Below are 26,694 nucleotides of genomic sequence, written 5' to 3' on the forward strand. Positions count from 1 at the left end.
TCCGGCTCTGGAGGACAGGACCGCGCGACTGGCCGGCCGAGCCCGGGGCGGCCGCGGAAGCAGGTAGGTGGCGTAGCGGGGACTGCGAGGACGCGGAGCCTGGAGGCGCGGGGGACAGGGCGAAAGGGGGGGTTGGGGTCTATGGTCCTGGGGAGGGGGCTCTGCAGCCCCGCCACTAACTTTCCACCGGCTCCGCAGATCCCCGCTGCCCCCCGCCCGGCGCGGGAGTTGGGCGCCGGGAGGAGGAGAGCGCCGGGGGTCCGGGCGGGACGCAGAGCACCCGGCGTGGGCAGGCGCGGGCCCTCCGGCCGCAGTCGGGACGCGGCGCCCGCGGCGGGGAAACCCAGAGCGCAGTAGAGCGGCGCGGCGGTCCCGGGAGGGCGCCCGCTGGTCCGCGGGTGCCCGGGGACTCCCACCCCGGAGCCGCCCGGGGCGCGCCGCCTGCGCGCAGTGCCTCGGGCGCCTTCCCGCCGGGGGCGCGGCGCGGAGCCTGCGGGGCGCGGCCGAGCGCCTCTCTGCCGCCGAGCCCCAGCCCGAGCCTTGCGCGCCTTTGCATTTGGCAGGTACGAAACGGACTGCGTACGCCCTTCGTTTCTTTTTCATCCCGCCGCCCCGATTCTCTTGGGGGAGGTCTGGGACCCCGAACAGCCCCGCAGGTCGACTTTCCGGACGTCCCTCCAGCTCTCGGCGGCGACCCCCCAACTCCCGAAGTTAAAAGAGAAGCGAGACACTCCCAGTGCGCGCCTGGAGCGCGGTCCCGAAGTTCCCAACTTCTCGCCCAGCCTTGGGTGGTTGTGTTGGAGGTAGGGAAATGATTGTGGTTTGTGGCCCCTCGGAGACACACAGCGCAGCCGCCTTCCTCCTGCACTTGGTTTATTTTTCCTAATTTGTTAGGGGGTAAAAATACGATTTAGAAAGATGCAACATTATTCCCCGCGGGCGTCAAGGTCCGTGAGTGGGATGGAGCCCTGATCCGTCGGGAACCTGGGAGCGCAGAACCTGAGCTGAACAATTTCCGGAGTCCCCGAACCCCCGGGCTGCTTTCTCCCGGTCTCGGGCTCCCGAGCTCCGTCCCCCGGTAGCCGCTCTCGGGATCCGTTCCCCTGTCGCCCGCGCTGCGAGGCTGGGCGGCCTCCTTCCCGCGTGGTCGTGTTCTCTGGAAAAATATTTCAAAGTGGCTCCGCTTCAGGAGCTCCCACTTCGTCCGCCCCTGGGCGGATAAAGCAGGGCCTCCGGGCGGGTTGGAGGAGGCCTTTGGATGGTTTGGGATCCCGGCCATCTCGACTCGCTCTGGCCAGGGTATTCGTGCCCCGGCGTCAGTCCTCACCCCCACCCCCCGCCTCCCCCCTCCCCCACCCCCTCCCCATCCCCAGCGCTCTGCCAGGGAAAGCAGGGGTTAATTCCCCGGCCAGGTGGCACCGAACGCAGGTTGGCCGGGGCCGTCCGAGCCCGCGGAGGGCGTGGGTCCGCCGGCTTCCGGAGTGCGGGAGGCCGGGTTCGCCGCCTGTGCGGCTTCCTCGGAGCTAGCTGCCCCGGGCTCCCAGCTCTCTTTGTTGGAGTCCTATTGGAGAGGTTCCCTTGAAAGGTTTTGAGCAGGTTAAGTGGGACCAAGACCGGGGGCTTTGCCGACAGGGTTCCTCCCGGCTGGCGGTCACTGCGTGTAGGTTCGGCGGAATCCCTGGAGGGCCGGTGAACCCACCTCCCGGGAGCACTCCATCCTCCGCTCCTTTGGCGGGTTTCCCCCGGTGCACACCACACACCACGTCTCTCGGTTTCCCACACATTGTTTAAGCCTCTAGAAATTCAAGGACCTTACAGTGTCCACCTCTTCCTCCCATCTCACAGATCTGCAAACCGAGGCCCAGAGAAGTGCAAAGACTTGGTTAGAGCTGGTTAAAGGGTGCAAGGGAATGTAAGCCGGATCTCCTGACTCTTAGTTCAGGGTTTTTTTTTGTTTTTTCCTAGTACTCTGTGCTGTGGTCATCAGTTTCTCAGCACGGGGCAGGTGTGCCCAGTCAGACCACAGCGTGCCCTTGGCCGTTGTTGAGAACTGGGCGTGTGTGAGGTTAGAGGCAGAGGACTGGTCTCTGGATTCTCTAGTTGGCTGCTGTGCTGCGATCACCTCCCAGGGTAAATCACTGAGGTGACAGTTTGTTGCATACCTATCCTGTGCCTGCACCGAAGTCTGTGGGTAAAGGGAGCCCCGAGACCTGAACCAGCCGCATAAACTGCCACCCAAAGGGAAGGCAGTTACTGTCTTTTATCCAAGGAATCCACTCTAGCTGCTCTCAAGAGAAATCACTGTTGGAAGGGAGTGGAATTACGGATAGTCCCTGGAGAAGGAGGGCTTTGGAGTTGAGCCTTGGGTAGATTTCTGGCTGGGGGGGGGGGGGGGTGAGGATTGTGGGGCACAAGGCTTGAGCCCAAGGAGAGTGGCAGGAGAGCTCAGGACTTGTTCAGAAGCTGATGAAAGGACAGCAGAGTCAGGGTAGATGAGAATCTGGATTTTACAAGAGAAGCACTAGGAGAGCTGGGTGAGCCGGCTGCTCAGAACACAAACTCAGAACGTGTGCCCAGAGTGTTCTAGCGCTAGATCTGGGGTGAGAGACTGGCTGGGAAGTCAGCACCCCATGAGCCAAGGCTTCTTTTCAGCCTTTTGCTTTTTCCTTTGCCCTTTTCTCCTTGTTCCCTGGGCTTTCATTTATAGTAGTTTCCTTGCCCCTTTCCATCCATAAGTTAGAATTTAGATACTTGAAGGCTTGGAACCTCCTATTGGACCTACTATGGGTAGGGCATTTACTGTGCTAGGAAAATTTAGTCAACAGACAATTCTCGAGATCATACATTTTGCCAGGCACTGGCCTAAGGCTTGGAGGATATACCAACGAATCATACAGGCAGAGTCCCATACCTCATGATGCTGACATTCTAGGCTTCTGTTCTCCATAAGGTAAAGTCTAGATGTAGAATGGAAGCAAATACACAAAAGATGCCTGAAGAAATGGGACAATATAACAGAGATTCCTCAGCCTGCCCTCTCGTGGCTCAAGGCTCTGAGGACAAAGGCTTGAAGCTGTTGGCTATGAGATTTGGAGGTTCTATGGTCTTCCATGACCCCAGCTTCTGGTTGCCAAGGGTAACCCAGAGGCAGCTGCATTGAAGACCTTAGATATGGCATTGGAGAACTGCTCTGCAGAGCTGGTAAGTGCAATCTTGCTAGGTATCCATAGAGACTGGTGCCAGGTAACCATATGCCTCTTAAGTTCCAGCATCTACAGCTCCTTGGTGAACTCTGTAGCCCCATTGTACAGATGGGTAAATGGAGCCCTGACTCTGCAGACTGGGACAGCTATACAGAAAGGAGCCCAGCACTATTGAGTCCAGGTATTCCTGATCTCTGATTCAATTTAACATGATGCTCTTGCCTTCCTATTTTGTAGACCAGTGGTTCTCATACTTCAATATGGAAGGCTCATGTAAACACAGAAGGCTAGGCTCCACCCTCTGAGGTTTCTGATTCAGCGGGTCCAGAGTGGGCCTGGTGATTTCAGTCTCTCAGAGTTCCCAGGTGGTGCTGATGCTCTCGATCTGGGACCACACTTTGAGAACCACTGTGGTAGAACAAGGTAAAGTGAGGGATTTTCTTGAGCTTATGCAGTAGAGGAGCCTGGGACAAAGGCTGTGATTTAGCTCTAGGAACTCCCAGAATTTGCCTATGCATAATCCCCTCCCCCCAACCCCCCAGGAGGCCATAGAATTAAAAGAATATTTTATCTTCATCAGCACACACACAGAGAATATACTGCAATATAATTAGGGAATAAATAGGTATCGTGTTGGATGTAGACTCACGCCCTGTGGCTCTGTGGGGGTTTATTATGGCGGTGGTTATAAGTGAAAAGGTGTCATCTGCTTCGAGCACCCTTCATGAAACTTTCATGGCCTGGGTGGTCAGTGTCCAAAAAGGCATGCTTTCTTCATTTAAAGGAAAGAAAGTCAGAGAGATTGCTGCTTCTGCTAATGGGACTGTGTTTCATATGACAGTAAGGATGCAATGTGTTCTTAGAGAAGAGAAAAAAATCGAATAGCTAAGATGAACAGGGAGGGGCTGGAGGGAGTCCACATCTCAGGTTTACAGATCTGTTTGTTGAACATTTCAAAATGTTTTGAAACTGTCTGTTTCACCTATATTTCTGATGTGAAGTTGGATCTCAGCAGGAGGAAAGGAAGGTTTATGTTTCAACTTGGCTGGTTGGGTAAATGTAATAGCACATTTTATCCCCAAAGTGTTAATTAGACCCCAAAGTAAAGAACCATAAAAGGGTTGTTTTCCTAAATGCTGGCATTTTTCATCTGTATCCTATTTATTGATTATTTTACAGTTGAGAAGGAGCAAAAAAAAAATCTATGTTTTTATAGCAAATAAAGCTGGCTGCAGTAATTATGCAGGCTCAACATGTCTGTTCTGGAGCAGGAAGTTGGAATTCAGCCTGACTCTCAAACATTTGGGTGAGATCTAATTGAGAAAGACATTTCAAAGAACAAATATTTAGGAATGCGGAGTTTCGCTGATGGTCTCCCGGGCCAAGTGCAAGTAACTTGCTTTTAGCTTGATCCTCAGAGGTGGGGGGGATGCTACTGGGAAGGACCTGGTCACTGATGTTGAGACCGTAGTCAAATCACGAGGCTGAGACCTACAGATAATCAGTGAAGTTTAATAAAGGGAAGAGAGATGCTTTCAGGGAATATAGTCCCTGGAAGTGGTGAACAAAGGGAGAATCAATCAAATATAGATCGGACACTTATTGATTGTCCAATCTTGGGACAGGCACAATGAGGAGAGGGACCAGGACTTTTACTTGTTACATATGTCCCATAATGCTTGGCTCAGATATCTATAGGGACAAGAGCCCTTTGTTAGGGTGGGTAGCACTCAAGGTTGTGAATAGCAGAAAACTTGAGCCCAACTGGCTAGAACAGTAAGGAACTTAGTATTTCCCATTGTAAGAGGTATGGGCTCTGTCTGCCTGGAGCTTGTTTCTTTCAGTGCTTCAGCATCATCATCAAGGTCTAGATTCTTTTCATCTTTCCTTGTTTACAAGGTCACAGGATGATTGTGACAGTTCCAGGTATTACACCCATACAATAAGGAGCAGAGGCAGAAAAGGCAGGAGGGAAACCTTTCCCAAAAGCCCCTCCACAGACTTTCCCTCCTGTCTCATTGGCCGGAATTGCGAATCACATGACCATGTACACCAAACACAGGCAGGAGAAGAGAAGACCACCCTAACTGGTCTAGAACAATCTTGATGTGTGTGTTGGGCCTCAGAGAGGAGTGCTTTTGGAAAAAAGAAAGCAACCAACAGTGCCTGTTACAGAGCTTAAGACCTGGGTTTGAATTGTGTGTCTCCTTTTAACCTTGTGACCCTAGGCAAAGCCTTTGAGTTCTTTGTGCTTAGTTTACTCATCTGTGCAATGGGGATTTATTGGGAAGCTAAATCTGGTTTTTTTTTTTTAATGTTTTATTTATGTCGAGAGAGAGAGAGAGAGAGACAGCGTGAGCAGGGGAGGGTCAGAGAGAGAGGGAGTGACAGACTTCGAAACAGGCTCCAGGCTCTGAGCTGGCAGTCAGCACAGAGCCCGACGCGGGGCTCGAACCCATGAACCATGAGATCATGACCTAAGCGAAAGTCGGACGCCTAACCGACTAAGCCACCCAGGCACCCCTGGGAAGCTAAATCTGAATTAACTCCATAATTATAGTTACTTGGCGTACAAGGAGTAGAGTATTTGAAGAGTTGATCTCTGACCTCAAAGAATTGTAATATAGTGCAGGAGACATGAGAGGACTAGGCTATCAAATGATGGAGAACAGACCAGAGAGTAGATAGATAATTATGACTTGCAGACCAACCATGGTAGGAGGAGCATGACATCAGTGGGAGCCACAGTAGTTAGGGAAGGCTTCCTGGAGGTGGTGGTTCAGAATGCATGCTGGAACTCTAGCATTTAAGTATGGATGGGTTATAAGCTCCTTCTGCCTAACTTGCTTCCTCTTGCTTTTCTTTTCTCAGTGGTCAAATGGGACCGTTTGGCCAAGATGAGATCTCATGTCTACAATCACAGTGTCTTTGATCATCCAAGTATAGCCAGTCGTGGTTCTGGGAGGCAGGTCAGAGTGGCTTCCTTGTCAATCTTGGATTCCTGGTGTCCGATCCAGGATGACCCATCAGTCTCCACCTTTCCTACTACATCTCAGGTGCTGATTAGATATTGTTATCATTATTATTATTGGGTATCTGGCCACCATTATCAAATCTATATGTCTAAAATGAAATCTGATGTCCTCCCATGTCTCAAGCCATCTGCTCTTCTGGATTCTTCATTTATGTTGTTGGTACCACCACCTTCCCAGCTGCTTGGGCTCAAAACTTCAGCAACACTTTTGATGCCCACTCCCTTCCTCTAATTCCAATATTCACACACCAGCTTTCTTTCTTATGTTTCTTGGATATAAGTCCTCCTTTCCCATGTGAGACATCACCTCCATTTAAGTTCTTTCCACCACATGCTGGCCAATGGTCCTGGTCTCCTGGTCTCCCATCCTCTGGGCACAGTGCATGGGAATGTGCAGGGACCTGGGCCATAAGGAGCAGTCTGTGGAGCTCTGCAAATAGTAGTTTATAATTCTAGGGCAGAGGGGGCAATGGGTCGGGAATTCAGGACCGTAGACACCTCAGTGTTTCTTGGGGTGCCATTTCCCAGCCTCTCGCCCAAAAACATCCTAAAGTCATCCTGAAACATTGTTTATTCTCCACATGTTACCTTGTATTTTTTTTCCTGTAATATTCACTGGATGAAGCCCAAAGTCCTTAAATAGAGGTTCGAAAGCTTCAACAACCTGCTACATCCTATCTCTCCATCCTTACCTTCTAGGATTTATCACCCCAGTGGGCTCTGCTTCGAGTTCCGCCCATCTCTGTGTTTCAGCAGAGCCACCCTTTCCTTCAAGGCCAGTGTTAGAGCTGCATCCTCATTAGATCTCCCCTGACCCACCCGGAACCCGCAGTGATCTTGAAGCATTGGTCTTTCCTTCTCCTGAACCTGTGTAGCGATTATTGCCGACAGCACAAATTCCGTACTTAATAATACGCTGCTGGCTTCATTGTTCTCTATTTACTTGGAATGTTCCTTGTCTTCCCAGTTGGATGTAAGAGCGTCAAGGTCTGAGATGGGGTGGAGGTGGATCCTGCTTTGTAGCCAGTATTCTAGCCAGTGAGCATATGACACTTCCATGATTACTTATTGAATTAATAAATTACAGGAATGGGTGAAATAAGATTATTTACCTGAAAAGTCAGTTCATCTGTACTCTTTTTTCCTTAACTTCAGTTTAGGGAAGAAGCTAGAGTTGAGAATGTCTGCTCTATGGTGGGTCTTTAGGTGATTTTCTTTTTAATGTTTTATTTATTTCTAGGAGAGAGACAGCGTGAGCAGGGGAGGGTCAGAGAGAGAGGGAGTCACAGACTGAAACAGGCTCCAGGCTCTGAGCTGGCAGTCAGCACAGAGCCCGACGCGGGGCTCGAACCGACGAACCGCAAGATCATGACCCAAGCGAAAGTCGACGCTTAACCGACTAAGCCACCCAGGCGCCCCTAGGTGATTTTTTTAAGGAACTGTCTTGAGTCAGCCTTGTACCACCCCTGGGGTGTTGGGATTATTACTGTCATTTTATTGATGAGAAATGGAGGCTGGGAGGGGTGAAGTGGCCTGCCAAGCTTACTCAGCTGGTGGGAGGCAGAGTAAAGGGCAAGGGCAAGCTCTTTCCTCTGTGCTTGATCTCATATATCTTCGTGAGGTTCTCCCGACTTTGTGGCGCTCTATTCTCCCAGACTCTTTTCCCTCCTCACTCTGTCCCCCTGAGTCTCTAATGAGACTCAGACACTCTTTTGTCCCAAGAGAGTGTTTGGGGGCTTTTAAAACTGATGTCTCCCCATGACTCTTTCCTGAGGACCTGCCCCTCCTGTTAAGTTGTGTTATATTGATCACACACCTTTTTCCCTTTACTGTCTTGCCTGCTACCTTCAAGCCTGGGCTAGAGATTCCTTTAGAACATAAAACATTCAGCTAGTGGGATTAAGCTGGGCCTGAGCCAGGTTTTCTTAACTCCTCTGCCCTTCCTTTCCCCTATCCGGCCCTGTGGATCCATCCACCTCACCTGCCACCACGCCCATTGTGTGTTTCAGGTGTCACCTGTGGAAGGAAGACTGCTGATTTATCAGCACCAGTGTGGTCTGCTGGAGGAGTCTGCCAGCTCCAGGAGTTAAGACAGGCGTCCTTCCATCCTCTGTGCCGTTCTCTGTCTTCCCGTTCATTCATTTATTCATTCATTCTATAAATACTGAACATTGACCTCATGCTCAGCACGGCAGGGAACAAAACAAAGTCTTTGCCTTCATGGAGCTTGTATTGAAGTGAGGAGAGACAGATGGTAAAAAAAAATTATATAATATACTTTGTGATGGTTATCATGGAGACAAATGGCAAGGTAAAGAGGTATGTGTGGCGATGGGATGTTGCTATTCTGTACAGTGTGGTCAGGGGAGACCCTTCTGATGGGGACATTGGAGCAGAGCCTACTGGGAAGGATGCCATGTGGATATCAGGGGCAGAGGGCACTGAGCAGAATAGCAAGTGCAAAGGCCCTCGGCAAGAACTCACCTGGTAAGTCTGAGGATCTGCGAGGTGGTGGCCATGGAGACGATGGAGGGGAACTTGGGAGGAGGTGAGAGTCCTGATCTTCAGCCTCTCCACTGTCTTAGAAACACTGTCGTCCTTCTTACAGCTGGTGCCACTGGCTGAAATAACTGCTCAGCTGGGTCCCACTCGACTGGCACAGCTTAGCTATGGCCCCCCAACCCTGGAGGGGGCTGCCATCTCTGCCAGCGCTCATCCATCTGCCTCTGCTCTGGGTTCCTGCTACCCACTTGTCTTCACTGTGTAACTGAGCCCTTGATTGCATGCCGCCTAGTTCTCTTCCCCTGGGTTCCTCTTGGGTTGGTCACACCTCCCTAATGAACCAGCTCCTCGAAACTGGTTTATTTTGAAGCTGGGCTCAGCGTCTACTCATCAGTGATGTTGGCGTCCTAGGTGGGAAAGAGGTGGGTTCTGCAGGGATCTGTGGGTGGATGCTTCTTCATCCTAAGCCAAGTGTCCCTGCGTAATAGACAGGAAATATTTTACTCCAGGTATTCTTGGAGCACATTGAACTGGGAGCCTCTGGTGCTGCTGGGAGCTGGGAGGAGGAATCTACCTTTCCCATGACTTGGATGCAACTTTGGCTCTGCGTGGGGAGAGAGTGGAGCTGGGATGTGGAGGAAGCGTGCTTCTTTACTAGCCTTTATGGCTTGTCCAGTGAAGAATGAAATGTTTCAGGAGCAAATGAGGAAGGAGTTCATTCATCCAGGGTTCCATAGACCTCCCTGCCATCCAGGGCAGGAATTCTGTGTATGGTGGTTGATTTGTGAATGACCTTGGGCCAGTCACTTAACCTTCACATGTTCTATTGCAGTTTCTTCTCAGCCAAGCCACTCCTCCCCCCATTTATCATAAAAGGAAATGACCAATAAACTTTATTTAAAAAATTTTTTAATTATTTTGAGAGAGGCAGGGGTCAGGGAGGGACAGTGAGAATCCCAAGCAGGCTCTGTGCTGCCAGCACAGAGCCCAGCGCAAGGCTCAGTCTCACGAACCATGAGATCATGACTTGAGCACAGATCAAGAGGTGGACACTCAACTGACTGAGCCACCCAGGCACCCCCAGGAAGCCTGATTTTTTAAAGACCTTAACTATTCCCCAGGTTTGTTTCTGCATTAATTTTTAGGCCAATGGTTTTAAAACTTGAGAAATGTACAGATGGTTTCACTTTAAATGGAGAGAAAGCTTCCCACAGACCTCTAATATTGTCTTAAGTTATTAATATAATAATACTTAAATATATATAAATACAAAACTAGGCATACATAACTTATGCTTATGACTCTTATACAATATTAAACTCCAAACAAGTTTATAAATTAAAATGCAAATTACAAAGCCAATAACATTCAGATTAACAATATTAATTTGATATGATAGATGCTTTTTTTCTCTTAAGGTTAAATCACCCCTTGCTACAGATTGTGGTTTTGGCTGCATAGGGAATTTTGGCTGCTTCCTCGGCCACGTGCCCTGTGGTGACTCACTTGTCCCATTACATTTCTTAGCTGGAATAACAGTGAGACCTTTGTCCTTACAACCTGTGGAGGGGTCATTTGGCTGGCACTTGGCACAAAAGCATTTGTGTGTTAGGATGCTGCTTTTTTTCTCATTAAGACTAATGGCACAATTAAAGGAGCCCCATTTAATTCTACTGCAACAGCAGACCCTGGTGCAAAGCTGGGCTTAGAGACTGGGTGTCCCTGTTGGTCTTTGAAGTGAAAGCACAACACTGAATCTTACAGTGCCTACGGAACCCCTGCTTGAGAACTGTGGATCATTCTGAACAGCGCCCCCAGTGGTCTGAAAGAGTTAGTGCGAGAGTTGCGGCTAATGGTTCAACAGTCAACACAATAGAAACTGAGCTCTGAAACTTTGTTATGTGCTGTTATTTCAGGATGTTCCTAGGGGACTCTTGGGTGGCTCAGTCGGTTAAGTGTCCAACTTAGGCTCAGGTCATGATCTTGTGGTTCGTGGGTTCAGGCCCCACGTCGGGCTCTGTGCTGACAGCTCAGAGCCTGGAGCCTGCTTCGGAGTCTGTGTCTCCCTCTCTCTCTGCTCCTCCCTACTAGCACCCTGTCTTTCCTTGTCTCTCAAAAATGAATAAACCTCAAAGGGTTCGTAGAATAGAGGTAGGTATTATCCCCATTGTACAGGTGAGAAGGTTGAGGCTCAGAGGGATTGACTGGTCAGGGTCCCACCAGGATGTACTGCCTCCCCATCTACAGACCCTTTCCAGGCTTCAGGGTGCTTTGAGGGATCAGAGTACGAGGATTTTGGAGTAAGCGGAAACCTCTGATTCTCACAGTGGACTCAGGGCTTTCAGGTGGAGCAGTTAAGACATGTTATTTGTGCAAAAAAGAGGAGCGAAGCCCAGTAAAGAGCAGGATAAAAAGTAATAATGCCCCTCAGATCCTCAGGAGGCTTTGGATTGCAGTGCCAGGGGATAGAGCCTTCCCCGAAGGCGCCTGGGAGCAGTGTATGCTAGTTACTGCAGGAAAGATACCTTAACAATTTCCTTTTCTACGATTTCACACTTGAGCAAGCAGGTTTTTTGGTGCACTTATTTTCAACTTTTTTTTTTTTTTAAATTATTTTTATTGTGGTAAGTACACATAACATAAAATTTATGTTGGGGCGCCTGGGTGGCTCAGTCAGTTAAGCAGCCAACTTTGGCTCAGGTCATGACCTCACGGCTCGTGAGTTCGAGCCCCATGTCGGGCTCTCTGCTGACAGGACAGAGCCTGGAGCTTGCTTTGGGTTGTGTCTCCCTCTCTTTCTGCCCTTCCCTGGCTCTCATTCTGTCTGTCTCTCTCCCTCAAAAATAAATAAACGTTAAAAATATTTTTAAAAATTTACCATCTTAACCATTTTTAAGTGTACAGTTGCATAGAATTAAATTCATTCATGGTAGTGCATGACCATCGCTACCATCCATCTCCATAGTTGTCTAGTTTGTTTTACAACAACTTTGCAAAGCAGGTTATTGTTGTCAGAAACAAGGGCTCAGTGACTTTGAGTGACTTGCCCAGAGTCATACCCTATACTTGATGTCTGCCTTGCATCAGTGACTTTGAGTGCTGGTGGCAGGCTTGGTTTCCCAGGGGCTTGTATGAGGACATGTGAGATGGTCGGGGTTCCTGAGGTAGGGGCTTGATGGGATGACCCATCAGAGAGCTGTTCTGGAATTGATATTGCGGGCCAGGGGAGGGGCGACTTACTCCTATGTATCTAGGACCCACATTTCCTCAGAGCAAAAATTATTTAAAATCCACTTCTGCCCTTGGGACATGTCCTTCTCCTGCCTGACCCACCTGGTTTAATCAACTGAGCTTCGAATAAGTACAATAATTAAAAACAACCCCAAACTTTTTATCCTGCTGTAGATGAGCGACAATCTACATATGCAAATAAATGGCATGCCAGTCTTCATGCATATTAATTTGGAAAGAGAGGAAGAGGCCGTAAATACACTTAAAACCAACAATTTGGAACTTTGTAACTACTCTGGCTCACTCCGAGAATCACAGCCTTATTATATTTTAAGATTCCCCTGCTCCCAGCTGACCTTCCTTCTGAGACTCTCCAGGGTACCAGGGGGATGTAGATGGTCACCGGTTGGGAGGCCAGAGGCCTGGGGAGGCTGGGTACATCCTGACCCTGGAACTGTGTCTGATCCTGTCCTTCCCTGGTGGAGGTCCCAGTCCTAGAGGCTCTTGGATACCAGCATTAGCAGTGAGTCCCAAAGGCCAGGGGATGGTTCTGGGGAACCCTGAGGGACAACTGTCAGCTACACCATCTTGTGCAATCAGGGAGATGGAAGGGGCCTCGGGAATCAGCTTGTCCTACATCTTATACGCAAGTTAAGACACTGAGACTGTGGGCTGGGGGAGTGACTTGCCCAAGGTGGCACAGTGACTTCATAGCAGGAAGTGAGAAATCTTAGAAATCTTATTCATCCTGGCTCTGAAAAGCACATTTCCTTTTGAGTGTGTGTTTGTAGGAAGGGGTGGGCAGGGTGGCATTTGAAGTTTGTATACTTTGGAGGAGAGAATCATTCTTCTAGTGTGAACGTTCTCTCAGAGACAGGCAGCTACTGAAAATCCGTTCTTCTCTCCCAATCGGGTTGGAAGGAATGCCTTTGTTCCACCCACAGTAGATTTCCAGAATGAATGTGGAGCATACCCTAGCTGAAGCGATGGAAAGGCGAACTGTCTCTGAGGGAGCCGGATGGGTTAATGACTGTCTGGGGAGGGCCAAGAGGTGGAGGGGGGTAGACTTGACAGTAACTTCTGTGTCCCATCCAGGGGAGAATGTTGCAGGCTTGTGGGACTACAGGAAGTTGGGTCCTGCGGCTTCCTGGGGCTCTCAGTTCACCTATGGGCTCTTTTTTCCTTGTCAGTAAGTAAGCATTGAGATAATCACCCCCCACTTCCTAATATTGCTTTGTGAAGATTAAATAAGGAATTAACTTCCTGCATCACATCCGGCACAAAAGTAGGTACTCAACACATCTAGGGTTCTTTCTTTTCCGGATATATTTGTCTGACTGGCCGCACTGGGTCAGGAGGGATATGTGTGCATCTGTGCTTATGTGTGGGTCTCTGTGTCTGTGTTGGTGTGTTTTTGTGTGTGTTTGTAGGTGTGTCTGCTTTTTCACTTGTGTGTTTGTCTTTGAGTGGAGGGCAGAGTGGGTAACTATGTGAGGGATCCGCGTGCCTCTGTGTTTGCGAATGTCTATGGGGTCTGTGTGTCGGTGTTTCCATGACTGTGTGTGTTTCTGTGAGTGTGCGTGTTGTGCTGTACCGTGTGTGTCTGTGGTGACAGAGGTTGCGTGTGTGAGCGTGTGCACGGGTGGGTATGTAGTGCCTGGCTGGTGGGACCGGAAGAGCTGTGTGGGATTGGGAAGGTTCACATAGAGCCTGGGGCTCTCTTTAAGATGCTCCCACCCCAAATGCTCCCTAGCCCCTGATTTCAGGCCCCTGGCCCCTTCCTAATTGCCCTCCCTGGGCTTCCTCTACCTCCCCCTAGAGACTTGCTGGGCACAACGCCCCCTCCAGCCTGCTCTGGGGTCATTTGCATATCATTTGCATTGTCTGCATAGACACTGCTTTCAGTTCTGCAGTTTTCAAGGTAAAATGTAGTTGCTCTTCTTGAAGGTCATTATGTTAAGAATTGTGGCTTTTTCTTTTATTCTTTCTGGTCCAGAACTCCCTCGCAGAATTGAGGACCCGGGGACAATGGAAGCTGTCTTCCCCTCCATTTGGAATGGGGACTGGTTCCGAGGGTACAGGCCCTGGGACCCTGGGAAGTGCAGTCTCAGAAAGAAGACTTTCTTTTTCTGTGGGGAGTTGCTTCCTGATCCTAGTCAACTGTGGCGTCTCATACCAGGGACATATATAGTCCAACTTGTGCCCTGTTGCCTGTCTCTCAGGCTCCCAGGAAGGGTCACCTTGGATGTTTCAGCACCTCTATACCCATCCCTGACTGGGGATGGACAGCAAGGCCAGGGCTGGATGGACGACCAAGGAGCAAAGGATGGCTTTTCTTTTCAAACACTTAATGCATAATTAATGATATTTCTAATACCACAGAGACTACCAGCCCCCAAAGTCCCTTCCTTATGGGCCATCACCATACTTGACATTCTCTCTTTTAGATATGAGTTTGAGTCTTGGCTGTATGGTTTTGGGCAAGTTACCCACAAGTTCTAGGTTGTCTGAGAGACCTTTTTCTTATCTGTGAAAGGTGGACCAAATAGTATTTAATCCTAACAATAGTACAGGGGATTGTTGGGAAGATTAAATGACCAGTGCAAGTAAAGGGCTTAGCTTAGTGCCTAGAACATAATAAAGATCCAGTGATCTTGGGTTCCCATGGGCTCCATTAGAAAACAGAAGTTCTTGGGTATGTCTTTTACACTCTAGTATAAATTGTTGGTAAGATGCTCTTTAGACCAGGAACAGGTTACAGGCAGTAGCCTTGAATCCCTTCAGTGTTTTTGAGGAAGTCACATCCCTGGGGCACTTGGGTGGAAACATTTGCAGGGGCAGCATGGAAACAGGAGATTCTTGTCTGTGCCTCCAAGGATCCAGGTCCCCTCTTTTCCCTGATCAAAGGGTCCGTAGTACCTGGTTTCCTTCTCAAAGTCAAGTAATTCATCTTCTCTTGTATGTCTTTAAGCAAGACCCCACTAGGCATCAGGGGCCATCCATGGCTGAGCAGATCTGGAGTTCCCTGGAAAACAGAGTTAGAGGCAAAGCTTGGTGCTAGTGCTTTCCGGGGTGGAAGGTGGGATATGGGAGCAGTCTCAGGGTGAGGAGAGTGAGAGGAAAAGGGAAGTGAGGCAAGGAAGGAGGAAGAGGCAATGTCAACCGGCCACAGCTTCATGAGGAAAGGAAGCTGGTTGCTTAGACATGAGGGATGTCTGTGGTCAGGCTGAGTGGAGCCACTGTGGCTTCAGTGAGGACGGAAGGGAGAGTTTCTCTGCCAGTGTCTTGGCCTCTCATTGGCCTCAGTTTTCCCCATGGGGCATTAACCTTTGTGCACTTCTGGGTCATGCTCTCTGGGTAGCTACTAAGCCAAATCCCATGCCCGGTGGCACTCAGCTGAGTCCAGATAGCACCTCCATGTTTCCGGTGACTCGAACCTGGGCTCTGGTACTGCTAAGGCTCCTGGGGCCCAGCCTCCACCCCAGGGGAGGCTGAGAAGCCCGTGGCATTCGACGAGACCATGCAGTAGCGGTGGCCTGGCTCGCCGTGGAGAAAGCTGGCAGTCCAGGAGGCAGGTGGGACCGAGCAGATCAGGGAAGGGGCCCCAACAGGGTCTGCTCCGGCTGCCGTTAGTCAGTCGATTAGACCACTCTTAGGACCCGGTGCTGGAGTTGTGGACATTACCCTGCAGGCAGTGGAGAGCCACCAGCATTCTTGAGCAGGTGAGAGATCTGCTCAGTGGGGACAGGATGTATCAGTCTGCTTGGGCCGCCGTAACAAAATGCCATAGCTTGGCTGGCTTCAATGACAGAAGTTCATTTTCTCCCAGTGCTGGAGGCTGGAGGTCCAAGATCAAGATTCTGACTGATTTGGTTTCCAGAGCTCTCTTCCTGGCTGCCTTCTAACCATGTGCTCACATGGTCTTTTCTGGGTATGTGCTCCCTCTCAGGGAGGGAGGGAGAAGGAGGGAGAAAGAGAAAGAAGGGGCAGGGGAGAGAGGGAGGGAGAAGGAGCGACAGAGAGAGAGAGATGGACTGACAGGGAGAAAGGCTCACAAGCTTGTGCTGGTGTTTTTTCTTATGGACACTGATCCTATCAGATTAGGACCTCACCCTATGACCTCATTTGACGTTAGCTTCTTTCTTAGTCCAAATATGGCCACCCTGGGGGTTAGAGCTTTAACATGTGAAATTTGGGGGAACATAAACGCTCAGTCCATAACACAGAGATTGTTTGGAGAGGATCTGTGTTCAGACCTACTTGTCATTGGGAACAGAGTCAGACATGAGCTGTTCGCAGAGGCATTCCCAACTCAGAGCAGGGGAGCAGAAAAGGCTCAGGGAGTTTCATTCAGTGGGGGTGAGGCTGGGTACCCCCATAATACCCATACATGTCATAACCAGAGAGGAGAATGTTCTTCCTGGGTGAGGCATGCTGATTCAGAGCACTGGATCGGGACTGGAGTGCCTGGGGTTTGAACCCCAGCTCTGCCGTTTAAAAGCCATGTGACCTTGGGCAAGTGCGAGATGTTTATTGAACACTTGCTGTGTGCCTGGTTCTTTTTAGCTGTTGAGGATGTAGCAGTAAATGATACAAGACAAGCAGACCCAAATCTGTTCCTTGAGGAGCTTGTATTCTAGTGGAGGGAGCCAGACTAAAACCAAAATAAGGTAGCAGGTGACAGAGCCTGTTGGAAGGTGACAAGCGATGTGGAGAAAAGCAGGAAGGGTGGGTGGGATGGCAGTTTAAAGTAGAGTGGTTAGGGAGGTGACATTTATGTAATAGCCTGAAGGAGGTGCGAGAGTGAGTAATGCTCTCTGTGCCTCAGTTTACTCATCTGTATAATGGGTTATGATAGCACCTATTGCATGAGCTTCTCTGGGGCATACGTGAGTTAATCCATGATGTGGGCTGGGACCTGGCCTGGCACAGCATAAGCACTCATTTTTGTTACCTGTGACAGTCGTCACCGCTGCTCAGGTAGGAGGCTGTCCCTGCTGCTTCTGGGAGGCACAGCTGTGCACCAGGCTACAGGGGTTTTGGTGGCCTTCCTCTCTCCAGGGGCAGGAGTGGCTCTCCTCCAACCCCCTCCATCTCCTCATTAAAAGGGGACACACAGCCTGCAGGTTGAGAAGCAACGCTTGCATTTTCTTTTTACTTGAGCATCTAACTCCCAGAGGGAATTGCGGAAGCACCTTTAGCAAAATCCTTTAGCTGCTTTGGGAAGCAGCTTTGAGGCTTTCTCTGGAGTATGCACAGAGCGAGGTGGGCAGGTGTTTCTAGCCCAGCCACGCTGAGGGGAAGGGTTGCCCACCTGGATAACCAGACCTACAGCAGTTGGGACCTGGACCATGCCCTGTTCCCCTGTCCTTGCTGTGTGGCTGTGCAGCTCTCATCAGCAGGCACGGAGAGTCCCACCAGCAGTTGGGACGCCATTATTTACTATTGCAGAGATTTTTGTGGCTGTAATTTACCACCACCGCGAAGCCTCAGGACCTAAATCCCTGTAGCCCTCAGTATAGATATTGCATCTAATCAATCCTCTGTTACCACGCAAATACATCCTATAGGCTACTGATGTCTTTTCCTTTCAAACACTTAATACATAATTAATGATACATCTAATGCCACAGAAGACACCTACCCCAAAAGCTCCCTGCTATAATTTATACCCACCCGGACAAAAAGGTTGGTTCATTGGTTCACTTATCATTCAGGAGAGTGCCTCTCCCTGCTGTCCCTGGGAAGGGGCCACAGAGTGGCTGGAGGCAGGAAGCGCTGGGCAGGGAGCCTGTCCTCCAGACAGCATTGAGCCCCGCAGGCTGATGGCTGTGCATGGCAGGGTGCTGTGTGCCACCTTTTTAAAGAATCGTCTCGCTCAGTTCTCTCAAACCACCTGTGAGGGAGGTCCTCCTGTTAACCCACTATCCAGATGAGGAAGCCGAGGCCAGAGAGGTGATGTTACCCAGGGTCCCACTTGGGTGTCTCCACACACCGGTGCACTTTGCAGGGGAGCATGGGGGTTCCAGGCTCAGATTGCGAGTTGTGGCCCTGGGTAAGTGGCTTAGCTCCTCTTAGTCCCAGTTTCTTAACCTGCAAAATATGAGCAATAGTTGCTACTCTGCAGGGTTTGAGAATTAGAGATAATGGCACATGCGAGGCACGGAAAACACGCTTGCTGATTTCCGTATCCGGAGGTGCAGTGGAGAGAACATCACTTCTCAGAGAGCTGTTTGGGCGGCTAGGCCCATCTTTTCTGGTGGCAGCAGGGGTTCATGATTTGGAAGGAGACAAGGCTGCGGGCCCCCTGTTCTCAGGAGTACACCTTCTCTGGGCAGATTAGCACCATGAGAAGGAAACCCCATTAAGGGGTCCACACTCTGAGAGTTTCCCTCACTGGGTTATGAGAGGCACTAGTCAGGAATGAGGGAAACACGGTCCTGTCCTTGAGGCACCGCGTCTGGTGGGAATGAACAGATTCAATAACCAGTGTGATGAGGAGGAATGGAGGTCAGCACACAGGTGCCAGGCCCCCCAACAGCTAGGGACACTCGGATAGTGCTGTCAGCGGGCCAAGGAAGTGGGAAGGGCCCCCATGGGGCCCCCAGGCTGCCTCCTCTCTCTACCTTGCTCCATCCAGCCCCATATGTGCTACTAAAGGCTGATATAGCTTGTGCCCCAGACCCAAGAGCTGCTCCTCGCTCAGGAGCCCTCTGCCTTGCCTCGTACCGTCTCCATCTTTTGCCTGTGATGGCCTGCCTCCCTCCTCCCTTGTGGCCTCTCCCTGGTGCACCCTCCCCATGCAGAGGGCAGAGGGATCTTTCTAAAGTGCAAACTGGATCACGCCCCTGTCCTGTCGGAAACCCTTTAATGGTTCCTCATTGCCCTTGGGATAAAGTCAAAACTCATTAGCACAGCAGTCAAGGCCCCACTGCCTCTTGGGATCTGCTCTCCATAATCCACCCTGTACTTTATGCTTTGGTAGCACCGACCTGCTTCTCGCCCTCCCCTCCCCCAGAACACACAGTGCTGCTCAACACCTCTGTGCCTTTGCTCTTGCTGTTTTCAGATGCAGCGACCTTCCCTATTTCCTTAGCCTGGCTGACTCCTACTCATGCTTCACAGGTAAGCCCGGGACACTGCCGCCTCCAGGAAGCCTTCCCTGAACCCCCCTCCCTCCTTTGGGCTGAGTGCTCCCCTGACCAGTACCCACTGGTGTTCCTGGTGTAGAGTCTGGCTAAAGATATGTTGGTATACTGAACTAGAATAGTCCTTGCCCTTGATATGAGATCCTGACGACTGCTTGTGGTTCGCTCTGACCTGCAGGGAAGAGGTGGGATTTGGCAGACAGTTGTCGGGGGGCCTATGAGATGTGGGAGTTTCAGCAGGCTTGAGACCCTTCCACAGTTCTGTTAGGAGGCTCAGGCTCTGATGGATTTTAGAGACCATCAGTGTTCTGTCCCTGGAGGGTCTTGGGGAGTGTTGGGGTGAAGCAGGATTGAAGTACCCTCAGAGGCTTCAGAAATGAGGAGGATCCTTGGCAAGTGAGTACCTGGATGGGTAAAGTAATTTGATACAAAGGGTCCATCTTCCCTCCTGGTCCTGTCTCTGGATTTGTTACCTATTTTGGCACTTGAATTGTTTTAATCAGCTCCCTACTTTTTGTCCCAGCTCAATTCCCCGTCCTCTTGCATGTATAGCAAAAGGGATTTAAGGAGAGGAAACTCTTCAAAAAGCAGGGAGACTGTGGTGCCTCCTGTCCTGCTTTGTGCCAGGTAGGGATGGAGAGGTTGCCTGGGTACAGAGAGGAGCCCCTTATGGCTTGGCCAGGTGGGAGGACAATGCAATGACATCATCACATCCTTAGCTCTGAAGGTGGGAAGGGCAGAGAGGGCCTGGTTCGGGGCCAGGAATTGCTCTGGGGCTCCCCAGTGGAGGCTCTGTGTCCTTCTGGGTAATTTCCACCTTTAATATCTCAGAGTTTTATGAACAGGGAGTAAATCAGGATCCAGCACCAACTGCTTCATGTAAAGGATTAATAAACTAGAGATTTATGGGGAACCGGCAGAGGAAGGCGGTAGGAATGGAGAATGAAACGAGACTTGGTTCCCAAGGGGCAGGGGCTGGCTCCAGGATCTTTCCTCCATTATCAGGTGTCTGCTGAGTGCCCTTCCTGGGGTCCTCATTCTTCATGGCTTGCAGTTATGGTTGGGTGGCCAGGCTGGCCCTGGGCCCTGGCTTGTGTCTTCTACCTAAGATTGAACCAGGCAGGCCCAAGGTCCAGGGTGTGGAACCATTCTGGGTCTGACTGGGCTGAAGGCTTGATATTCAGTCTTTAGAGCAGCATACAGATACAAGCTCTGGGCTTGGGACGTTCACATTCCCTTTGGCTCTATCAGTTAGGGGGCAAGTAACAGAAAAGCGTGACATCAAGGGTTTAAACAAGAAATGGGTTCCTTTCAACCTCTCTGGCTGTTTTTCTCAGCATGTTCACTCATTGTCGTGCTAGTGCCTCATGGTGGTGAGATGGCTGCCGTAGTTCCAGTCATCACATTCAGAAATGACCTCCACTGGGAAAAGGGGGTCCCCATCTCTTACTGGGCATCTCCTTTTAAGAGCAAGGAAACTTTCCCCAGAAGCCCTCCAATAGGCTTTCCTCTTGTCTGATTGGCAGAACTGGGTCACATGCTCCTTCCTATGCCAATCACTGGCCTGATGGCAGGGATTACCATGATTGGCTCAACTAATGAAAAGTCAGGTGGGGTATTCTTCCCTGAGTCATGTTGGAGAGGGCAGGGCACCTGGACAAAAGTGGGGCTCTCTGGGAATGAAGAAGGGGGCATGGCTGCTGGGCAGGCATTTACTGCAGTGACTTTGGGTAATTGGTGTCAGCTCAGTAAGCCTTAGTTTCCCCATCTGTAAAGAGAGTAGTAATAATGGTAGTTCTCTTATAGTGTGGTGAGGATTAAATATGATCATGCATGCTAAGTGACTAGCAAGGTGCCTGGCACATTATATGTCCCAAGTTGGTATTAGTAACAGCTGGGTGAACTTGAGCAGCCATATACCCCCTTGGGGCATCAGCTCTGTGTAAAGTGGAGGTGGTATTATCTTCTCCAGGGTCACACCTGCCTTTGCTGACAGTAAAGGTGCTATTATTATGGTCATTACACTGTGGCATCCTCTTAACAGCGTAAGCTTTTTTTTTTTTTTAAGTATTTTTATTTATTTCCAGGAGAGAGAGAGAGACAGCGTGAGCAGGGGAGGGTCAGAGAGAGAGGGAGATACAGACTCTGAAATAGGCTCCAGGCTCTGAGCTGGCAGTCAGCACAGAGCCTGATGCAGGGCTCGAGCCCACGAACCACGAGATCATGACCTAAGCGAAAGTCGGACGCCCAACCGACCAAGCCACCCAGGCGCCCCTTAACAGCGTAAGCTTTTGAGTTAGGTTAGGGTCTTCAACTTCCCCGTAATGCAGCTTTAGTGAAGCTACTGAACCATTCTGAGCCTCAGTTTCCTCATCTGTAAAATGGTGATACTGTTGCTTACCTCATAAGGTGGTTGGGTGGTTAAGTAAATAAGGCAGGAAGTGTGGCACCTAGCTGGTATAGGGCCTGGCAGACAAGTCCCTTAAATAAACTTCTTGTCCTTCCTTTCCTGTCCCGGGTGCTCATTTCATTTGGAGCAAGACCCTATGGGAGACTGGAGGCATAAGGGTCAGAATCCATTCCCTTGGGGGCAGTAAGGTGAAGTGGGCTTTACTGGTTATAGTTCAGGTCATCACGGGACTGGGCTACCAGTCAGGTAGCAAGGCTGAAACCCAGTATTTAATTTTATTTTCATTTTTTTATTTATAATTTTTTAATGTTTGTTTATTTTTGAAAGAGAGAGAGAATGTGAGTGGGGGAGAGGCAGGGAAAGGGGGAGACAGAATCCGAAGCAGGTTCCAGGCTCTGGGCTGTCAGCACAGAGCCCAACACAGGGCTTGAACTCACGGACTGTGAGATCATGACCTGAGCCGAAGTTGGACGCTCAACCAACTGAGCCACCCAGCCGCCCCTGAAGCCCAATATTTTAGAGGGGGCCAACAGGCTGGGGTGAAGGGAAGGCCAGAGCTCAGATGGCATGAGGTTACCCAGAGCTCCCTGGGGACTTTATTTTTACTGTTATGTTTTTTCTTTTATCTGTATATATATATATATATATACATATAAAAGTTTATTTATTTACGTTGAGAGAAAGGGAGAGAGAACACGAGCAGGGGAGGGGCTGAGAGGGAGGGAGAGACAGAATCCTAAGCAGGCTCCACTCTGTCAGTGCAAAGCCCAATGTAGGGCTCGAACTCAGGAACCACAAGATCATGACTTGAGCTGAAATCAAGAGTCCGACGCTTAATCGACTGAGCCCCCCAGGCGCCCCTCCCTGGGGACTTGAGATGCTAAATCTGACAGCACAACTGATTCTAGCTCCCACTGGACCAGGGTTGCTGCTGCTGCATGCAGGTCAAGGACTCTTAATGGCAAGTGACTGGGACTGAGCATGGAGCGGTGGGCACAAAGGTAAATGGATAGATGGTGGCTCTGGGAAATTGCTGGGGTTGCTAGAGGTGGTGTGTACAGTCTAGGGGTGGTGGTGCATCCGGGCTGGCTGTCCCTGGGCCATTCTTACATCTCAAGGCCTGCCACTAGGAGAGTTTCAGCTCTGCAGGCTCCTGGCCAGGGCTGCCTGTCGGGGGGCAACTTAGAGGGGTAGGTCTGAGCAGAGACTCTAGACTCCCCCTGCCTGGGTTCGAAGCTCGGTTTCACTCATAATTTAGGTGATGTGGGCCAAATGCCTTCCCCTCTACGTGCCTCAGTTTGCCCCATCTGCAAAGTGGGGTGTGAAATAGACCCTTACCTCTTAGGGTTGTTGTGGAGTTTGTATGCGGGTAGTTATGCAGCACAGGGCCTGGCGCACAGTAAGTGCTCAGTGAGGAGTAGTTGCTACTTGAGGATAATAAACAGATGCATTTCCCGCTTTCACAGGGTAAGTCCTATTTTCTCTTACTTGCTCTTCTATATGGCCCACGGCCTCACTACCAGGTGGGAGGAGCAGGTTGGAGAGGAAGATGGAAAACTTGTGCTTCATTAGTGATTAAGCATCAATATAGACGCCCAAAGGGCCTGTGAAACTGTCAGAGAAGCTAGTGTGAGCACAAAAGGGTCCAGGGGTGGAGGACGGGCAAGGGAGGAAGCAAGAGAGCTTGCATCAGCAGCCCAGTTCATGGCTCAGGAGGGGGTTGGAGCATCTGTTCTTGTGGCATGCTCACGGGCAGCCCGTGCAGGAAACACAACCCCCCCCCTTCCTCCAGAGTGAAGTTTCGAGGGGCTCTGACATAATTAGGGAGCCTGGAGGGCCAGGCCCGGGGAAGGCCTCATATGTGTCTCTTGGTGTTGTTGACCACTCCTATTCTGACCCAGTCACTGTCTAGAGGCCTTATAACCCCCATAAAAGTCCTCAACTCCCTTGGCAGATTGTGTTTGATCTCCTTCTGTCATCCAGCACCTTGCTTAGATCCAGCAGGGCTCATCTGTAGCACATTGTTTCACATGGGTTACACCTGGCCAGGGTTCTGACCTCTGGAAAGTCCTGCTCTGGGGCCCAGTGGGGGTTGGGGTGCATGATGAAGCTCCTCTGTACCTGCAGGTCTAATGCTCCTTGATGTTTCCGAACTAATGCTCTAGGGAATACGAGTTCTACAGAATGCCCTATAAAGGCTCTGACAAGTCCTGCAGGAAATGGACCCGAGTGTTTCGTTTAACCCTTTGTTAAACGTATTTAACCATGTTTTCTTAGTCTCTGTAGAATTCTTTTAACATTCTGAGGAAACGGTGTTTGTTGGACCCACTTTGGATAACAGTGAGGTAGGAAAGAGGGCACTCGACAGAGGGTAGGGATGCTGCTTCTCTAGCCTTGGACATGTGGATCCACACAAACTGACTGAGCTTCTGTTCCTTTAGATTAAAAAACAACTTGGTGATGATAATGCCTCTTACTTTGCTGATATACGAGAGTGTTTTTTAAAGACTATTTAAAAAAATTTTTTTTAATGTTTATTTTTGAGAGAGAGAGAAAGAGACAGAGCGTGAGTGGGGGAAGGGCAGAGAGAGGGAGACACAGAATTTGAAGCAGTCAAGGCTCTGAGCTGTCAGCACAGAGCCCGATGCAGGACTCAAACCCATGAACAGGTGAGATCATGACCTGAGCTGAAGTTGAATGTTTAACCAGCTGAGCCACCCAGGAACCCCTAAAAAACTATAACAGAAAATTTCAAGTTGATCCCCAAGTAGAGAGAGCAGCATTCGTGTGCCTCCATGTCCATATTATCCTGCTTCAGTGGTAATTTGCATTTTACCTATCTTGTTTCATCTACCCCCCCACCTTTTTATAAGGAGGATTTTGAAGATGATATAAAATTAAGCCTGTGAAAGTGCTTTTCACACTTCAAAGTGCTATACAAATGTAAGACATCTATCATTACTATTGTCAGGTTTATTATTTCTTCTTCCTAAAGTTCAAAGCGCTGCGTAAAAGTAAGGCATCTGTCGTCATTAGCATTATGATTTCTTATTACTATCCAGTCTTATCACCAAAAATGCCCAATTGTTTGGATATTAATGGAATTCCATTCGTAAGAAGCTAGACCAAGCCCTGGGTTGGGGGGGGAGGGGGAGCGGCATGTACAGCTTAACATCCAGTCCTACTGCCGAAGGGCTTACCATCAGGTGGAGTGGTGAGATGGAAGACCCCAAAACACAGGCTCACAATACCTGGTAGCCTGGGGAGTGCCAGACGAGGGAATGGACGGTTCTGGAACAATTCAGGGAAGGAAAGAAGCAGACAGCCAAGGAAGGTCATGCTGGAGGCTCTTCCTCATTGGAGAGGTTTTCCTCTCCCTAGCAAGTTTGGGAGCTTGGCTGGTCCTGGAGGCAGCTGGAGGGATAAGATTTCTGAGACACAGCCACCTGAGCACCCAGTGATTGGATGGCCCTGAAGGAGGGCAGATGCTGGGACTTTGTGAGAACACCAGTCTCCCCCTCTCCCACGAGCTGCCGTCAGCAACCTTGTCAGGATGGGGAATATGGACTATTGCCACTTCCACACGAACTTAGTGCAGCCTCAAGACAAACACAGCTTGGTAACTATCGAGCGGACAAATGAACCAACAAATCCCAAGTAACCTGAAACTGTTAGAGGCCAGCTCACTGTCCCCGACCTGGGGCTGTGGACCTCACTGTTGCCTGCCGCCTACCTCTTCCTGCGGCCTGGGCTCTGCCAGGGGCCTTCCTCCCCAGAGGATCTTGTCGGCCCTCTTCCTTCCCCAGGGCAGAGACTCAGAGATTGGGAGTGTGCAGCCTTGCAGGGCCACCAAAGCTGCCATCCCTCTGAATTGTCTATGTAGAAGATGGAATTTCAGTCTTAGAGCCTAACCAGTGGGGGAACAACTAACTCTCTGTTGGCTGTAGATGCATTTGGCTGACATTTTGCTTTTAAAACATAGGAACCAGGAGAAGATTTCACATAAAAGCATGTATTTCCCATTTCCTTTGAATACTCAGAAGATTGGCAACTCCAGACCCACATTTCTGCCTGGCAACCATGGCAGGAGCTGAATGGCAGCCTCCTGTTCTGCTCGGTCACGTGCTGTCTGGGTTGCCATGGCCCCTGGGAATCTTGGGCTTGTTCACGTTCCTGCCTGGTCCTGCGGGGGCACTTGGGTTGGGGACCTCATCACAGAGAGCTCCGCAGTGCTGAGAAGCCACAAGGCCAGACGACCCCAAAGCTGTTTCTGCCTGACTTTGCTGTTCCTGATCATGACAATTTTGTCATCATTATTTGACCCAGGACATTCTCCTTCCGTGATGTATTGGGGTCCTGGCAGGAAGCAGGTGGCACACTCAAGCTGGGTAATTAATTTGATGCGTGTTTAACAAAGGGCTGTTTACAGAGGTATGGGCAGAGTTTAGGAAAGCTGACAAAGGATAGGGCAGCACCCCGAGGCTAGCAACCGTGGGGAGCAGTTAGCATCCCCGGGCCACAGGCGCTAGGGGAGGGGACTGCAGAGAGAGGGCTGCCTGATAGGAATGTGGCTTTCCAGAAGGGATGCGGCCACATCGCAGTGACCCTGCTCACTCACCTCCTGCCCTGCATTTACTCTCGGGCTGCCCTGTTGGCCAAACCCGAATGGAAGCCAGAGATCATGGGAACCTCTGCAGAAATCTGTTTCAGGAGGAGCCCAGACGGAGGGAGCCGTATGGAAGAAAAATCTGCAGGAATATTATAGTAGGTTGACAAACCCTGATCCCTTAGCTGGCTGCGGTAGGAGGTGGTTCAGTCTGTGTGGGGCGGCTGGCCTGATAACGGGGCGCGGTCCCCATTATGGTGTGGGGAGCTAGTATTTCTGGGAGTGGAGGGCCCCTCCTTGGCAGGCCTGCCAGGCCTGGTTTCCTGTCCTGTTGGGTCGGGCTCCTCTCTAGTGTGTATCTGTGTGTGAGTGTGAGTGGGTGGGCCCCCCACCCTCACCCCACTGACCAGGCTGCCCCTTTCTCTGGAGCTCCATAGCCTTCCACAAGTAGCTCTAAAAGGAAACCTAGGGCAGTAAGGGGGGCAGGTCCGCCGTCTGTGAGGGCTCCTGTGGGACAGCCTTGCAGTGAGCCCAAGGCCAGGGTAGCGTCTCTTTATTGA

The 26,694-nt window shown here is 50.4% G+C and overlaps 1 protein-coding gene across 1 annotated transcript in view; it reads left to right on the plus strand.

Moving 5' to 3' along the window:
• Nucleotides 1-26,694, plus strand: part of MEGF11 (multiple EGF like domains 11) — a 355,188-nt gene continuing 328,494 nt past the window's right edge. Inside the window, exon 1 of the mRNA XM_039218658.1 lies at nt 1-63. The gene's annotated coding sequence lies outside the window, so the exon portion shown is untranslated. The remainder of the gene's footprint in view (nt 64-26,694) is intronic.

The sequence above is a fragment of the Hyaena hyaena genome, unplaced genomic scaffold (assembly GCF_003009895.1).
Source record: "Hyaena hyaena isolate Hyena2069 unplaced genomic scaffold, ASM300989v1 scaffold_15, whole genome shotgun sequence".
NCBI lineage: Eukaryota > Metazoa > Chordata > Mammalia > Carnivora > Hyaenidae > Hyaena > Hyaena hyaena.